This window comes from Macaca fascicularis, chromosome 5 (genome assembly GCF_037993035.2).
Source record: "Macaca fascicularis isolate 582-1 chromosome 5, T2T-MFA8v1.1".
NCBI lineage: Eukaryota > Metazoa > Chordata > Mammalia > Primates > Cercopithecidae > Macaca > Macaca fascicularis.
In genome coordinates this window covers 156,449,607-156,469,048 of record NC_088379.1, presented here as the reverse complement: position 1 = coordinate 156,469,048, position 19,442 = coordinate 156,449,607, and the positions used below count along the sequence as shown (strand labels likewise).

Below are 19,442 nucleotides of genomic sequence, written 5' to 3'. Positions count from 1 at the left end.
TCCTTTGGGTATATAGCCAGTAATGGGATCGCTGGGTCAAATGGTATTTCTAGTTCTAGATACTTGAGGAATCGCCACACTGTCTTTCACAATGGTTGAACCAGTTTACACTCCCACCAACGGTGTAAAAGCATTCATACAGCCAACAGACACATGAAAAAATGCTCATCATCACTGGCCATCAGAGAAATGCAAATCAAAACCACAATGAGATACCATCTCACACGAGTTAGAATGGCAATCATTAAAAAGTCAGGAAACAACAGGTGCTGGAGAGGATGTGGAGAAATAGGAACACTTTTACACTGTTGGTGGGATTGTAAACTAGTTCAACCATTATGGAAAACAGTATGGCGATTCCTCAAGGATCTAGAACTAGATGTACCATATGACCCAGCCATCCCATTACTGGGTATATACCCAAAGGATTATAAATCATGCTGCTATAAAGACACATGCACACGTATGTTTATTGCGGCACTATTCACAATAGCAAAGACTTGGAATCAACCCAAATGTCCATCAGTGACAGACTGGATTAAGAAAAGGTGGCACATATACACCATGGAATACTATGCAGCCATAAAAAAGGATAAGTTTGTGTCCTTTGTAGGGACATGGATACAGCTGGAAACCATCATTCTCAGCAAACTATCACAAGAACAGAAAACCAAACACCGCATGTTCTCACTCATAAGTGGGAACTGAACAATGAGATCACTTGGACTCAGGAAGGGGAACATCACACACCAGGGCCTATCATGGGGAGGGGGGAGGGGGGAGGGATTGCACTGGGAGTTATACCTGATGTAAATGATGAGTTGATGGGTGCTGACGAGTTGATGGGTGCAGCACACCAACATGGCACAAGTATACATATGTAACAAACCTGCACATTATGCACATGTACCCTAGAACTTAAAAGTATAATAATAATAAAAAATAAAAAAATAAAAAAATAAAAGCATTCCTATTACTCCACATCCTCTCCAGCATCTGTTGTTTCCTGACTTTTTAATGATTGCCATTCTAACTAGTGTGAGATGGTATCTCACTGTGGTTTTGATTTCCATTTCTGATGACCAGTGATGATGAGTACTTTTTCATGTGTCTGTTGGCTGCATAAATGTCTTCTTTTGAAAAGTATCTGTTCATATCCTTTGCCCACTTTTTGATGGGGTTGTTTGATTTTTTCTTGTAAATTTGTTTAAGTTCTTTGTAGATTCTGGATATTAGCCCTTTGTCAGATGAGTAGATTGCAAAAATTTTCTTCCATTCTGTAGGTTGCCTGTTCACGCTGATGGTAGTTTCTTTTGCTGTGCAGAAGCTCTTTAGTTTAATTAGATCCCATTTGTCTATTTTGGCTTTTGTTGCCATTGCTTTTGGCGTTTTAGCCATGAAGTCCTTGCCCATACCTATGTCCTAAATGGTATTGCCTAGGTTTTCTTCTAGGGTTTTTATGGTTTTAGGTCTAACATTTCAGTCTTTAATCCATCTTTAATTAATTTTTGTATAAGGCGTAATGAAGGGATCCAGTTTCAGCTTTCTACATATGGCTAGCCAGTTTTCCCAGCACCATTTATTAAATAGGGAATCCTTTCCCATTTCTTGTGTTTGTCAGCTTTGTCAAAGATCAGATGGTTGTAGATGTGTGGTGTTATTTCTGAGGCCTCTGTTCTGTTCCATTGGTCTATATGTCTGTTTTGGTACCAGTCCCATGCTGTTTTGGTTACTGTAGCCTTGTAGTACAGTTTGAAGTCACGCAGCATGATGCCTCCAGCTTTGTTCTTTTTGCTTAGGATAGTCTTGGCAATGCAGGCTCTTTTTTGGTTCCATATGAACTTTAAAGTAGTTTTTTCCTATTCTGTGAAGAAAGTCATTGGTATATTGATGGGGATGGCATTGAATCTTAGTTATACTTGCACAATTACCTATCTACCTTAACACTATGTTCATCACACAGAGATTATCTGATGACCTTTTGTCCACTTCCCCTACCTTTTACTAAATTTCAAGCATTAATAGCACTGTAATGGATGCTCTCAGGTCCCCCTAAATCCCTCCAGGACCAAAAAATTTATTCTCCCAGCTGCTAAGAGTGCTGTTGGCTGTCAGCCCTCTCCAGAAGTTTCCCTCTGCCAAAGAGGGCTGCTTTGCCCATGATTGAGCCCTCCCCCTTAAGGGCAGTTCATATCCATGACTAAAGGAGGATGTTGCCCCCAACCCCAACTCAGGACAATCCTGAGGGGGTCAACCCAGTTTCAGAGTTTCCTGTAGGGTCAGCCTAGGCCTTAGAAAGGACTTGATGGCAGTCCATCATCATCCTCTGCACAGTCCTGCTTCTCTCCCCCACAGGTGCTGATTCAGAGAATGTACCCTAACAAACTCCTGCACGTAAATCTCCACCTCAGAGTCTCTGCATCCCAGGATGTCAAGCAACTAGAACCATCAGTATCCATCAACTAAGAAACTACATATCTAAGGTTATTAAAGACACTTAGAGAGAGGGAAAATATTAGTTTTTTAAATTCAGAAATCTTGTAAATGGTACAAGCCTTCAAAAACCAGTAAAGAATATTACTTTGCTAGACAAACTAATGAAAACACACCAAAGCTGCTTCAGTAAGTTCAATCAATATTTTCTAATATTCCACCTTTAATAGTTCTAAATGACCCAAAACCAATCTTAAGAATGAACACAAAAACTAGCTTTTACTCTACGTACTTACATTACCATTTTAAAACTATTTACCCTTCATGTGAGGCTACTAGATAATTTGGCTAATTTAAAAATACACACATAGGTTTTCAGGGGGAGGTGGGGATGGCTAATGGGCACAAAAAATAGAAAGAATGAATAAGACCTACTCTTCGATAGCATAGCAGGGTGATTACAGTCAATAATAACTTAATTATGCATTTTAAAATCAGAGTACAATTGGATTGTTTGTAACATGAAGGATGAATGCTTGAGGGATGGATACCCCATTATCTATTATGTGATTATTTTATATTGCATGCCTGTATCAAAACAGCTCATGTGTCCCATAAATGCATATACCTACTATGTACCCACAAAAATTAAAAATAAAAAACTTAAAAATATAAACAGGCAAACAAATAAATACCAACAACCTGGAGAACAAGAAAAATAATCCTGTCACTCACTTGTTCTTTCAAAAACAAACCCTATTTAAAGATTTTTCAAGTCTAAATCTTCTGATTCCAAAAGTAGAGAGTAAGGGAGAAAAGAGAAGGAAGGAGAGATTTTCCCCTTTACTTTAACACATACTCATCTCTCTTTCAAAGACTACAGGCTAGTCTTTTTTAAGCCACATTAAAAAAAGAACATGTGTCCCATACTACTTTTTTTTTTTTAAGGAAACTTACCAGAAAGGGATCCCGATCCAGACCCCAAAAGAGGGCTCTTGGATCTCGTGCAAGAATTCAAGGTGAGTCCATAGAGTAAAGTGAAAGTAAGTTTATTAAAAAAGTAAAGGAATAAAGAATGGCTACTCCATAGGCAGAGCAGCCCTGAGGGTGGCTGACTGACCATTTTTATGCTTATTTTTTGATTATATACTAAACAAAAGGTGGATTATTCATGAGTTTCCTGGGAAAGGCATAGGCAATTCCCAGAGCTGAGGGTTCCTCCCCTTTTCAGACCATATAGGGTAACTTTTTTTTTTTTTTTCTTTTTGAGACAGAGTCTCGCTCTGTCACCCAAGCTGGAGTACAGTGGTATGATCTTGGCTCACTGCAATCTCCACCTCCCAAGTTCAAGCAATTCTCCAGCCTCAGCCTCCCAATGTTAAATATAGTGAACCCCAAGTTTCTCTTCAAAGAATCAGTATGTCAGTATGTTCAGCTCTCTTATTCTTTGATTCTCCATTTTAAAGTTTAGCTTCCTGGTTCTCTCGCCCACTTCCTTCTAGTTTCAGTAAATACTTTCCCACCAGTCCAAATCAGTAGTTCACATCTGTTCCCCTGGTCACCTGCTCTGTCCTAACTCATCCCGATCACCTGCTCGGACCTAAGTCACCTTTAGTTACCTGTTCCTAACCGTCCTTCCTGCCAAACTATTCACCCCACCACTCTGGCTCATGCCCCTGCCCTCTTTAAAATAGCCAATCATAATTACTTTAGACTGTGCAGTCCAACCCTAGCCAATAGGGGAACGACACAGCAGTATGGAATACCTGCATCAGGAATAAGAACTCTTGCCCCTTCCCTGTCCAGGTGTGCTCTCACCATTGTTCCATCTGCGAGGGGCACCCTTTCTGCAGAAAGTAAAAGTTGCCCTGCTGAGAAAATTAAATTTATGTTCGAGTGCTATTTCTTTATGGCACTGGGGAACAAGCACTTTGCATTTCTAATACCAAGTAGTTGGGATTACGGGTATGCACCACCACACCTGGCTAATTTTTGCATTTTTAGTAGAGACAGGGTGGTGCCATGTTGGCCAGGCTGGTCTCGAACTCCAGACCTCAGGTGATCTATCTGGCTCAGCCTCCCAAAGTGCTCAGATTACAGGCATGAGCCACTGTGCCCGGCCATATAGGGTAACTTTCTGACATTGCCATGTCATTTGTAAACTGTCATGGTGCTGATGGGACTGTAGCAGTGAGGACAATCAGAGGTCACTTTCATTGCCATCTTGGTTTTGGTGGGTTTTAGCTGGCTTTTTCACCTCAAACTGTTTTATCAGCAAGGTCTTTATAACCTATAACTTGTGCTGACCTCCTATCTTATCCTGTGACTTAGAATGCCTAACTTACTAGAAATGCAGCCCAGCAGGTCTCAGCCTTATTTTACCCAGCCCCTATTCAAAATGGAGTCACTCTGGTTCAAAGGCCTCTGATAAAACTGTTTCCATGGAACTAGCTCACTTATTAAATATTACTCTGATATTTCCAAAGCAGTTATCTATTTTGGTGTAGCACAAAGAACACTAGACCAGGGGTATGAATTCCTGGGTCCCAGTGCTGGTGCTGGCATGAACTTGTGGCATCTAGTTATAAGAGTCCACTAGATTATTAATTAAAGGCATTGAATGGTTAGTTATGGAGACCCAGATTCAAGCACAAGTTCTAGCACTTACTAGCCATGTAACCTTCAGCAGGACATTAAACCACTCTAAGCTTAATGCCTCATCTGTAAAATAGAGGTGATGATAATGGTGCCTACCTCATGGGACTGCAGGGGAGATTAAATGTGACACTGTGGGTAAGTGCTCAGTACAATCTTTTTTTTTTTTTTTTCTTTTGAGAGGGAGTCTCGCTCTGTGGCCCAAGCTGGAGTGCATTGGTGTGAGTTAGGCTCACGGCAACCTCTACCTTCCAGGTTCAAGTGATTCTCCTGCCTAAGCCTCCTGAGTAGCTGGGATTACAAGCACCCGCCACCATGCCCGGCTAATTTTTATGTTTTTAGTAGAGACGGGGTTTCACCATGTTGGCCAGGCTGGTCTCGAACTCCTGAACTCAGGTGATCCACCCGCCTCAGCCTCCAAAAGTGCTGAGATTACATGCATGAGCCACTGCGCCCAGCCCAGCACTGAGCCTTTCTCACTGCAAGTACTGATAAAAGTGAGCCATTACTATGAGCTATTTTTCCATCTGTGCCTACCAGAATCCAAGAGCTTTGGAGAGGAGCGGTGCTTCACATATTTTTTAAAATGGTGAATATTAAAACTCTCTAAGGTGTCAATTCACTGCGTTTTATCAAATTTATATTCTGAATTTCCACAGAAGGTTTTGTTGGGGGGAAGAAAAGAGTGTTTAAGAAAGTTCTTCCCTTACCCATTACAACTTTTCAACATGCCTTTCAAGCTGTTATTGTTCTTTGGGGAGGAGTACAACAGGTTATAATTGAGATTATAGGATTTAAGATTAAAAAAAAAAAAAGAAACTTCTAAGAACATTAGACTAGATGATCTTATAGCTTAAGCCTTACCTTTCTGTGAGCCTATGGCCTCTCTGCAGGGTGGCTTTTCTCTTGCAGCAACCATTTACACACTAAAATAGAGAAGTGTGTCTTGACTGTTTCAGACATACCTTCTTTCTAACATATCACCAGCACTGTATCTGCAGGTACTTCTGCCACTGCTCACACATACAGTAACAATTGATGGCCTACAGTCCTTTATGACAACTCTTCAGGGGACAAGATACAGCCAATCAAGGGTACCACTGCACAAAAGCATGTCACACTATTCTCTCCTGGTTTCCGAGTAGCAGTAATCCACTCTAATCAGAACTGCCAACCTAGAGAAAAAACTGCCGTGCAGTTTTCAAACTAAGGAACAAGTAGCAAGGCAGGGGGTGGCGGGTGCTGCTGGAACTGATGAAGTGGGGACCAAAGAGAATGTCTTTGTGATTGGAACTTGAGAACTTCAATCTATCCCTACCTGTTAGGCCAGCCCAACTGAAGAAACAAAATTTAGGCTCTAAAGTAGCAGAAAACATTTTTTGAGATAAAGACACTGTTATTAAACCTAAATATTCTCATGGTTCTCCTTCTTTAACATGTTGCATGTGTACATCCACATTAACAGTCAAGTCAAATACTGAATCCCCACTTTCCCATTTCCAGATCCAATCATGGTAGGCATATTCTTCAGTCCTGGGTAACTGAGATTTCTCACTCCTCAGGTCTCAGCCTAGATGTCTCCACTTCTAGGAAGAATTCCCAGAAGAACTTGCCTTTTTGTTCCTCAAGACTACAAACTCCGTGAAAGCAAGGTCTACATTTTGTTCACTGCTACATCCCCAATGCCTTACACAATAAGTATCACATAATAGTCTGTATCAGTCAGAGTTCTCCAGACAGACAGATAGACAAGAGCGTACGTACTAGGGGAACTAGCTCACGCAATTATGGAGGCCAAGAAGTCCCACAGGAACCCATCTGCAAACTGGAGACACTGGATGCCAGTAGTGTGGCTCAGTCCAAGTCCGAAAGCCTCACAACCAGGAAAGCCCATGTTAATTCTTAGTCTAAGGCCAAAGGCCTGAGAACCTGAGAGTGGGGTAGTGGGGGCTGCTGGTATAAATACTGGAGTCCAAAGGCTGGAGAGCCTGGAGTTTGATGCCAAAGGGCAGGAAAAGAAGAGTGTCTCAGCTTCAGGAGAGAGAGAGAGAGAGGAGAGAGAGAGAGAGAGAGAAAGAGGAAATCACCTTTTCTCTGCCTTTTCTGTCTATCTGGGCCTCCAGGCAGATTGGATGTTCCATATCCACACTCAGGGCGGATCTACCCCACTGGTCTGTCCACCTACCCACACACTGATCTCCTCTGGGAACACCGCACAGACACACCCAGAAGTGACACTTCACTAACTATCTAGATATCTCTTAATCCAGTCAAGTTGACACTTATAATTAACCATCACTTAGGCCCTTAAGAAATATTTGTTGAGTGAATAAAGTTTCTCATCCAAAAGCATAATAAACAGCATAACAGCATTCAGGCATTCACCTTTCCCTGAAGGTGAGACATTTTTCAAAGCAGGTTTCTTTTTCAATTTTTTTAATAGGGAAATTTTAATTCAAAATAATTCTTATAATCAACTAGTTACATCCTCTGTTCTTTGTTAAGGGCAGGAGGAGCGATATAGGTAGGTTATTCTGAAAACTAAGAAGGATAAGGAAATATCTTGCCTTGGAAATGTTAGTCAATCTTATTAGCAATGTGGGTGGGTATGAATTTAACTTGTATGTTCTGCCTCGAAACTACTAACCTTTCTATGGCTTAATTACCACAATATCAAAAAAAGATTAAACTGTAAAAAGTCATTGCCTTTACTTTTCATTCCACATTATCAATACATAGAAATATTAATGCATGCTACCCAGACCTTTCTGGGAAACCAACTGGTCTTTGGGGAAATGCAAAAATAGTGAGGGCAGTGACGATTTCCACACTTCTTGTTTTTAGACAGAGTCCAACTGTGTTGGCCAGGCTGGAGTGCAGTGGCACGATCACAGCTCACTGCAGCTTTGCCCTCCAGGGCTCAAGTGGTCCTCCCACCTCAGCCTCTCCAAGTAGCTTTACAGTTGCACACTACCACACCTGGCTAATTTTGTATTTTTTATAGATACGGCATCTCCCTATGTTACCCAGGCTGGTCTCAAACTCCTGGACTCAACCTCCCAACCTCCACACCTCTGAACCTGCAGAGCAGGGCTGTATTAAGATGACAGCTCAGAGAACTGGTTCCAGGTGCAAGATTAAGTCAAGCTGAGCCAGCTTCCATTGATTTCCTTTTCTCAATACCATGGTAGTAGAGGGGAAAGGCCACACAGCCAGACATTGCAACTACCACTTAAACCCATAAGCCCTAAGAATCCTATTTCCAAGTACAAAGCACTAAACAGCATCACAGGGTCTAAGGTCTCAGTCTGTGAGGGACAGGCCATATTTCAGGTCCCCATCTTCACATTCCCTCCATTTGATCTTAAACACTGGCACCTGGGAAGCTCTAAGCAGGAAAAGGAGAAATTAAATAATGACAAAGTTGGACTGTTTGGTGAGGTTAATCAGAATCCCTGTATCTTAGACCCAAAGTGTTGAAAACATTGATTTTTTTGATATATGGTCATAAGCTGCACCTCCAGTTTGGGCAGCTATGTCTCACTGTAAGTGAGGCCAGACCGGGGTGAATGGGTTAAGGTAAGTGAAAAACAATGTGGCATAGTGAAAACAATCAGAGCTTGAAAACTAGAAACATAATACTTACTCTGCTCCCAACCAGCTATACAAACTTGGACAGTTACTTCACCACTCTGTGTCTCACTTTATCTTCAAAATATGGAGCTTTAGTAAATGATTTTGTCCCATCTCCTCCAGTTTCTAAATCTTAGAATTCTACAAATCCCACCACATCACTATTGGAAATTAACTAAATGAGTACTCATGGAGTACCATGTGCTTATTACCTAAGCACTTTGGTTCAGTGCAATTTGAGCCATGACACTTGCCCTAGATCATCTATCACATTAGTAAAGACGCATCAAAATTTTCACAATGGGTGCCTTGAAACACCCTAGAGTTTTCCACTACCGAAGAAGTAATAAATAGATACAATCTGTTGAAAGGCAATTTTGCAAACATACCAGAAGTCTTTTTGAAGCCACAATCTTTGATCCATTTAGTTGTAGAAATGTCTGTAGTTATAAAAAATTGGAAGGAAACAATATGTCCACTACAGACTAAATAACAAATTAAATTGTTTGTATTCATTATAATGGTGACTTAGAATATTTAACAACAGGCAAATGCTCACACTATAATATTATGCAAAAAATGCAAGATGCAAAATTATATACATGGCATAACCATAATTATGTATAGTGTGTATATGTATAATGCCCTATATTATGAAAGATATATGTATGATATTTACAAATAAGTTTAGGAACACAGATAATCTGTGAATAGTAGTTATCTCCAGGTGTATTGTATTTTATTCTTTGGTGTCTCCATATTCCAAATTCTCTATTATAGCATGCAATAATTATAATTAAAGAATTTTTTCATATATATACAGGACTGCAGGATACAAAACAATGAAGGCTTTAGCTTTTTTATGCCTATTAAATGCATTAGGAGTTCAGGGAGCCATCACTATGGGCTGAGGGGGAGCTAAGCATAGAGTTTTGGAGGGGGTTTACTTGACAGGATGCTTATCACACAAGGAGAATTTAGGTTTATAGTACAGTGCTTAAGAGCACAGACTCTAGAGCTGGATTTCCTAGGTTCAAATCTTAGCGCTGCCACACCTGCTGGATGAGGTTAGGCAAGTCACTCCAACTCTGTGCCTCAGTTTTCTCATCTATAAATTGGGGTAACTTGGCCGGGCGCGGTGGCTCAAGCCTGTAATCCCAGCACTTTGGGAGGCTGAGATGGGCGGATCACGAGGTCAGGAGATCGAGACCATCGTGGCTAACATGGTGAAACCTCGTCTCTACTAAAAAATACAAAAAACTAGCCAGGCGAGGTGGTGGGCGCCTGTAGTCCCAGCTACTCGGGAGGCTGAGGCAGGAGAATGGTGTAAACCCGGGAGGCAGAGCTTGCAGTGAGCAGAGATCCGGCCACTGCACTCCAGCCTGGGTGACACAGCGAGACTCCATCTCAAAAAAAAAAAAAAAAATGGGGTACCAGTTCTTTCCTCATGGAGTTATTGTAAGAGCTAAACAAATTCATATAGGAAAGAGTTTCAGGACAGTGCCTATCTGACACATAGTAGCAATACATAAGTGCTAGCATAATTATTAGAAGGGCATTTTAGGCAACATAATAACAACAGTAGTTCACCCTTTTGCTAAATTCTTAGTATGTGTCAGATACATTACACAACTCACACCTCAGAAGTATATGAAGGATGGACTAGCATTATGCCCAATTTATAGATGAGAAATCTAAGGCACAGAGAGGTTGGCTTCCTAAGATAAGTGGCTGAACTAGCATTTGATCGCAAGCAAATCTGCTCCAGTGCCCATGCTCTTAACCATGGTGCCGTGCTGTAGGGAGCGGAAAACAATACTGCCCCTGGGCAGACAACTGCCTTTTGAGGAGCAGGAACTGCCACTGACAGAGTGCATGGAATCGAGTAATGACAGCCAGGCAAGGGAGTCAGGGCCTAGTTCATGAGGCAAATGGGAGCTCATAAAGAATTCTGAGCAAAGTCACTATAGAACAAAAGAGGGATGTAAGGAAATCAGTCTGGCAGATAAACATGGGATAAGTTGGCATGAGGCAAAAGAGGCCGTTGAGAGAGAGAGAAAATACTGCAGGCAAAGCAGGTAGTACGGTGATGAGGGACTAAGCCAGGTGATAGCAAAGAGTTGGACAAATCAAAACCACTTTGAAAGGAAAATTAAGAGAGCTTACAAATACTTAAAACTGGGAATAAAAAAAGAGGGGGGATGTGGAGGAGACAAGTCACATCTCACCAAGGACTGAACAAAAACATGTTTCCTTGTATTTTGATTTCCTTAAATGTTGTTTTGTGCAATTACTTATTTTTAAAGCATTGTTTAAAAACCTAACCAAGAGCAGCACAAAACAAAGCACCACACACACAATACTGTGTTGTAGAAAAAAACTGGGTTCTTGTCACACAACCAGGAAAAGTTAGCCACACATATACTTTGAAGGGTGAAGGAGAACAGAATTTATTGGGCAAAAAAGAAAAAAAAGAAAACCTCTCAACAAAGTGAGATAGGTTCCTTTTCACAGGAAAGGAGAGGCCAGGCTTCCCCCCTACCCCCCCCACGCCCCCCCTCCGACCAAATGCAAATGGTGTGAACTTCCCAAGGCTCCACCCCATCCTTCCAGTGCACAGGCCAGTCAGAGATTCTCCGGGGATACCTTTTTACTTGGCTGTCTCAATTGTACTCTGTATAAGCAATGCTTGGTGACTGAAAAGGCATACGCTAGTAAGTGACAAAAGTAATCAGCAAGGAATCATGGAGCATAAACATCTACTGTGTAAAGGAGCAACTTTTTACAAAATCAAGATAAAAGAACCCACTGATGGCTACTACCAACAGAGCCCAGGTCTGATAACATCTCCCAGCATAAAGGCAAGCTGATTTACCCCTTGTTTTAGAGAGGCAGCCAGAGCTTGCCAACAAAAATATGTGATTGATCTAATTAGCTCACTGAACTGAGGAAAACAGTGTGCCAAAATTATGTGTACTCACAGATTACTCCTTCCAGGACAAAGCAGTATTGCATAAAAGCCTATCCTTCAACCTAAACGTTCACACTCATTAAAAGGGATGAAACCCAGCAGTACTCAGCATGCAGGAGCTTAATGAATATTATTGGATGGTGATGACACAGACATGAGTCTCAAAAGAATGAGCTCTTTTGATGGAAAAGAAAGAAACATAAAGGACTGTAAAAATGTATATGCAGTGGCTAAACTCCAATTACCAGCTTAGGCCAGGCAATTTTACTACGTTATGCCTGCATTAACATTCCCACTCTCAACTTAATGCTTTATTAACCTAACTAATAATGTCCCTCTTCACTCAGGGTTATTAGCAAATATAAGTCTGTTGAGATTAGCAAACCAACTCATTCATTCAACAAATATTCCTGGGTACTTACCATCACAGGTAACAAATAATGATCTCTAACTAGTCTTTTTGTTACTAATGCGAGAGAGGATCTAAAAACCAGTGTAGCATATTTTAAAAAAAATCCTCAGTGGGAAGAGATGAACACCCTAGAGAAAAGTAACAACACTAGCTTCATCAAGTAGTCTGCTGATGACTCACTGGTTAGCTTTAGTGGGTACGTACATACTTAAAAAGCACAAGAATATTATTCTACTGTGTCTCACTCATGGACTGGAGCCAAAGTCAAGATAAGGAAAATTTTTATGTAGTTGTTTATCCAAATTGTCTTGTCTGTTCTACCTTCAACATCACTGCCTGGGGGGAACATTGGGCCGGGAAGCCAAAGACGTTCATGCTTCTGGAGCCCTGAGAAGTCTGGGAATAACCTAAGCAGCAAAGCGGCCTGCCTGACTCAGGAAAGCAAAACACACCCAGAAAATACAACGGGAGCAGAGCAAAGATTTGGCCACATAAGCTGACTGTTAATATTTTTTATTTTCTAAACTTATTTTTACCGCTAGGATCTTATATAAAAAAACTATCCATTCATGTCTGACATGTCTGAAGTCAGGATAGTTTATTACACCCAATTTTACTGCTGTAGAGTATTCTGAACACCTCTGGGCCTAAAACCGAATCACTTTATATTGAATAAGCACCATTTAATGAGAAATTTTTCACAGGAAGATAAAATGTCGATTTTACCGTTCTATGAGATGTATACTTACTTATATTTAAGTATTTGAAAAGCTAAAACTAGGTAGAACTAAGGTATAAAATGAAAGGATCAAACTTAAAAAAAATTTTTAAGGTATTTCTGGATACTCTGCTTTTGAAAGCACTGTTTTCTCTAACAAGAGATCCTCTTCCTAAGTTGGCTGCAGGCTAGTCTTGGTCAGCTACTCTATTTTATTAGCAATACAGCTCTGTGGGATGGAACTACAGAAATCCTATTGAAATTGGGATGATGGCTTGTAGCTTAAGAGAAAATACCATTTAAGGTACATAATGAGTTTTTTAAAATGACACATATGTTCCTACTTTAAATATTTAATTATAAAACTTAAAAAAGCAAATTTATTTGCCAACATTTTCACATAGGCCAAGGCTATTTCTTTAAGTACAGGTCTACTGATTGAAGTTCAAAGTTGTCTTTCTTACATAAACCTAACTTCCCATTTAGGTTACTTGAAGTTGAGAAAAACGTCAGTATGAATCAACTCAGCGTAGAATCTTTCCATATTTTAAACATCTTTCCCAATCATTTAGAGTTCTCTCTTCCACATCCAATTTGACACCAATATCTTATGGCAATTTGCCTTTAGTCTTTCCAAAGAATTCAACTTCATCAAAATAAACAATTTCCTTTTCACACACATATTTCATCAGTATACATGTTATTTAATGAAACTATATAATTACCATAAAAATGCACACAACTCAACACTGGGAGGAAAAGTTTGGAACCTTGAGCACACACCAGAAATAGCCTACCAGAAAGGGCACTCAGCAGGGAGTAGGCATGAGTCAATATACTTTCCAGAAAGAATGGAAAGCACTGGTAAACTGGGGAATCACATAGATTGGTTAAGAGAACGTCCAGTGTATTTTTTTTTTTTTTTTTTTTTTGAGACAGTCTCCCTCTGTTGCCCAGGCTGGAGTGCAATGGTGCGATCTCAGCTCACTGCAACCTCCACCTCCCAGGTTCAACCTTTTCTCCCACCCCAGCCTTCCTAGTAGCTGGGATTACAGGCACCCACCATCATGCCCGGCTAATTTTTTATTTTCACCATGTTGGCCAGGCCAGTCTTGAACTCCCGACCTCAGATAATCCACCCACCTTGGCCTCCCAAAGTGCTGGGATTACAGGCGTGAGCCACTGCACCTGGCCACATCTACCGTACTATAAAAAGAAGTCAGTTGTATTCTCAAAAGCTAGCCTCTAACTTAAAACAGTAACTTTAATCAAGGTTATTCTTGCTTAAAGAAAGTATCAGTTAAGTCTCTCAGAGAGGGAATATCTGTGGCTTTCTGCCATATCCTTTGTGGGAGAAGTGCTACAGAGCCATTGTTTTTGAAAAAGGAAGCATATACTGCTATCTATATAGCCTAAGGTCATCCCCAGAGTTTAATTTGCAATATTTACACTGGACAATAATCCCTAATAGGCTGGTAGAAAAAATATTGGCCTTGAGCAGCGCACTTACAAGAAAATTGACAAAGAGATTTGCAAATTTATATTCTCCCTTCCAACCTCACCTAAAGACACTGCTCCATACCTATGTAAAACCATTACAAATTGGCAGCCAGAATACTGAATCCAGCCCACAGGTTTATGTTTTATTTCATTTGGAGACCTTTGAATATAACATTCATGCTCTAGTTCATCATAGAACCCGTCATATTCTATGGTCTCACATCCGCCTGACCCCAGTGTGCATGCCACTGAGCCAGCCAGATACACAGTTCCGCCATAACTTGACTCTGCATAGAAAGTTTGGTTAGCTTCCGGCAACACCAGAAGTGTTCTTAGAGAGGAGGTATGCGCTTTGGTAGAAGTACCCAACCACATCTCTAAAGAAAGACTAGAGAGCTCACTTACCATGGAGAAACAGTAATGGCTCAAGGTAACTATTCAAAAACTTCAGCATTCCTAAGAACCATGTGGGAATCTTTCTGAAATGCAATTCCTAGGGCCCTATCCCTTCAGATTCTGATTCGGAAGGTCTGGGAATGGAAATCCAGGAATCTGCATTTTAAAAAGCACTTCAGGTGACAGGATAAATGCAAGAGGTGAAATAATAAAAATGTTAACAGCTATGAGCAGTTACCAGGCCCTATACCAAGCCCTTTACATGTAACAACTTAATCCTGGAACAACGCTATGAAATAGCTACTACTATTATTATCTTCATTTTACAACTGAAGAAGCTGATGAAAGAAGAGATTAAGAAACATGCCTGTGCTTATACAACTAGTAAGGGGAAGAGCCAGGATGAAAAACCAGGCCATCAGGTCAAAGAGTTCACCCTCAACCATCTCTTTATACTCCACTACTACTACGGTCGAAGGGAATGTGCTCAACATGAAATACAAACCCCTCAAAGTTTGCTGCTTCAGACTCAGTCAAAGCCATTTATCCTTCACCCATGAATCCCCACTGTCACATTCACCACCATCCTTCCTGGTCAGGATGAAGAGTTCTTTTACATGTTACAATTACAGAAATTGTGGAAGAATTGGCAAAAGAGGCTCTGACTGGGATGAATGCCAAGACTCAGATGCCCCCATTCTGAAGCAGGATTGCAACATTTCAGAAAAGCTCTGACAGCCTGAAAGAAAAGAGAGCTATGCCATTCTCCAACTAAAGATATGAGAAAGGAAAAAACAATAGTCTAGTTGTTAACAAAGCAAAGGATATTCCAACCCAATTCCTAACACAGTTACCTCAAGCTGCAAAATTATGACCAATGTTAGAGGGTCTCTAAGGGATGAGTCAAAAGTTCATACCAGCTAGGAAAAGAGTTCTTAGACTTGACACCAAAAGCACAACCCGTAAAAGGAAAAACTGATGAAAATCATCAAAATTTAAAACTTTTGCTCTATGAAAGCGCATGTGAAGAAGATGAAAAGGTAAACTACAGACTGGCAGAAAATATCTGCAAACCATATACTTGAAAAAGGACTAGTGTCTAAAATATTAAACTCTCAAAACTCAACAGTAAAAAAATAGAAAAGGGGCAAAAGACATAAACAGACATTATTCTGAGGAAATACAGAAGGCAAATAAGTACATGAAAAATGTTCAACATTACTAGCTATTAGGGAAATGCAAATTAAAACCACAAAGATATATTACTGCATATCTATCAGAATGGCTTAAATTAAAAATAGTGAAAATAGTAAACATCAGAAAAGATGCAGAGATACTAGATCACTTGCTGGTAAGAATATAAAATGGTATAGTCACTCTGGAAAACATCTGGCAGTTTCTTAACCAAACATGGGCCGGGGACAATGGCTCACACCTATGATCCCAGCACTTTGGGAGGCTGAGGAGGGAAGATCACATAAGCCCAGGAGTTCAAGGCCAGCCTGGGCAAAATGGTGAAACTCTTTCTCTACCAAAAAAAATAAAAATAAAAATAATTAGCTGGGTATAATGGTGACCACCTGTAGTCCCAGCTATTCAGGAGGCTGAAGTGGGAGGATCACTTCAGACTGGGAAGTCAAAGCTGCAGTGAGCCGTGTTCATGCCACTGTACTCCAGCCTGGGTGACAGAGTAAGACACTGTCAAAAAACAACAAAAAAATAAAAAAGCAAACATGTAACTACTGTTCAACCCAGCAACTGACCTGCTGGGCATTAACCCCAGAGAAATGAAAACTTACGTTAACACAAAAACCCATACACAAATGTTCATAGTAGTTTTATTTCTAAGAGCCAAAAACCAGAATCAGCTCAGATGTTCTTTAATAGGTAACTGGTTACATCCATACCATGAAATATCACTCAGCAATAAAGAGTAATGAACTATTGATACCAACAACAGCTTGAATGACTCTCCAGGAAATTATGCTAAGTGAAAAAAGCCAATCTCAAATAGTTTCATGCTGTATGATTCCACCTATATAACATTTTTTAATGAGAAAATTTTAGAAATGGAGGATAGATTTGTGGTTGCTAGGGATGATGTATGGGAAGATGCGGGGGTGAGGGCAGGAGGGAAGTGGTGTGATTGTAAGAGGGCAACAGAAGGGATCCACATGGTGCTGGAACTATTCAGTATGTTGACTTTGGTGGTAGATACACAAACCTACACAGATGGCAAACTTTATAGAATGTAATGCGGGCACACACAAAGAGTACAAGTAAAACTAAGGAAGATGTGTGAACTGTATCAATGTCAATAGCCTGGTTATGATACTATACTATAGTTTTGTAAAATGTTACCATTGGGGGAAACTGGGCAAAGTGTAGGAAGGATCTCTCTGTATAATTATTACAACAGCACGTGAATCTACAATTATCTCAATAAAAATTTTTATTGGGGGAAAAAAATTCATGTTCTTAAGTGTGAACTCAGACAGTGCATTCTTTCACTGGGAATATACAATGGCCCACTCTTTCCAGAAAGCATTTCGCAATGCTACCAAAAGTGAGAAACTCACATAACCTTTTATCCAACAATTCCATTTTTAGGGTACTAATTGTTATGAATAAATTATAATATGTTGAAAATTAAGGGACAAAAGCATTTATTTCAGTAATGGCTTTTATACTTAAAGACCAGAAACAACTAAATGTGGTACATACACCCTACAAAGTTCTACCTAGTCATCAAAATAATCTTTTGGAATTAAACAGTGAACCTGGAATGATGGTCAAGATATATTCAGTTGTTCCACAATTATTCAATTCCTTCTACAGACCAGGCACTGTTCTTGCACTAGGAACTTTAACAAATGCCAAATAAGGTATGATCCCAATGTTTCATTGAACTGTACAGTCTGAATGACTGTTAGTAAGTAAAAAGGTGAGAAAGGATTAAACACATATTTCTGTGCGTGTAGCTACAAATACACACATAAATATGGACACATATACATATGAACATACATATACACATAGATATGTACATACAGTGTAAATTCCAGAAGGACATAACTGGAAATGTCAATAATGTTTCCTCCTGAAAGGTGGGATTGTGTGTGTTTAGTTTTGTTTATCTGTATATTCTAAATTTCTATAATTAATAAGTATAATTAGATTTTTTTTAATTATTGGAGGAAAAAAGGCTGGTCCCCAGAGAGTGCCATTTTATGACATATTTGGCATTAAATAGGTTTATTTAACCAATCTGCTCATGGCTGGATATTTAGTTTCCTTTTAGGTTTTCAGTGTCATAAACACTGTGCAAGGAACTTCTTTTTTTTTCTTTGAGACAGGGTCTTGCTCTGTTGCCCAGGCTGGAGTACAGTGGCGAAATCACAGTCACTGCAGCCTTGACTTCTGGGGCTCAAGCAATCCTCTCCACCTGAGCCTTCCCCATAGCTGGGACTACAGGTGTGCACCGCCACACCCAGCTATTTTTTTTACTTTTTGTAGCGATATCGTCTCCTTACTTTGCCCAGGCTGGTCTTGAACTCCTGGGCTCAAGTGATCCTCCTGCCTCAGCCTCCCAAAGTGCTAGAATTATAGGTACGAGCCACTACATCCAGCCTAGGAACATTCTCTTAACTATGCATTTGAACATAGCCATGATTTTGTCCTTCAATTAGAATCCCAGAAGTGGAAACATCAGCTCAAAGAGTATGAATATCTGAAGGCTTTTGATGTGAACAGGCTCCTCGTAAGTTGTATGCTTTATACTCCAATAACTAGTGATCCATTTTCTCCAGGCTCACTCATGCTGCTAATCAACAATGAGGATTAACTTGTTCTTGGATTCTCTAGACTTTCCCTTTTGGGGGAAAAATTATTTTAACAGCAGATAAATACACTATAATTACTTGGTTGTCAGTTAAATTTGAAAATATAATTTGTCAATTTTACTTTCATTGCAGAATTTTGACAGACCCGTGAAGATAAACAAAAAATCATCTCTGTAGAACTCTATATTTAATTCAATGATCTTTACTTAGATAATCGTTGTGGATTCACATCTGACATCTCTAAATCATTAGCTTACAGAGATCAGCCTCCCCAACAAGAACTCCCAAGCTAAGGACAGAGGTGGCCTTTTTATAGTAACTACCTCATAGGAGCAATATGGGGAAAGGTGACACAATAGAAGCTCCATGTGCCTCCATGGACATATTAAATGGTTCCCAGATGTTGTTTACTATTAGTGTTTCTATTATAAGTAACAAACCTTTAACATAACATAGTGAGAACTTAAATAGCAGCTATTTCAATCCTCTTTTCATTTTATAGATGAGAAAACTGGAGTTTGCAAAGGTGGGCCTAGAATTCAGGTTTCCTTAATGCCAGTCTGACACTCTTTATCTAACATTATTTTGTCTTTTGGTAGGTGTTCTATGGACAGACTGAAAGCTAGAGACACCTTAATTCTCACAATTACACTTAATCAGAGCAATCTGCAATTTGAGATTTAAGTCTACATGCTCAAAATATACTTCATTTACAGATATCCGCCTGGTTAATAATAATTCTCTAAAGCAGATATTTTAAGTTGCAGGCTAAAAGTAAATGGGTTTATATCTGCCTTAGAAGATGATGAATGATTGATTACAAATCTCTACTCTGATACAGGGTTTCTGATTGCATTAGACACAGGGCCTGAAGACTAATTA

General features: G+C 39.9%; 1 protein-coding gene across 2 annotated transcripts in view; it reads right to left on the bottom strand.

The window, feature by feature from the left end:
• Positions 1-19,442, bottom strand: part of FHIP1A (FHF complex subunit HOOK interacting protein 1A) — a 264,968-nt gene that overhangs the window by 115,760 nt on the left and 129,766 nt on the right. The gene's annotated exons all lie outside the window — the stretch shown is intronic.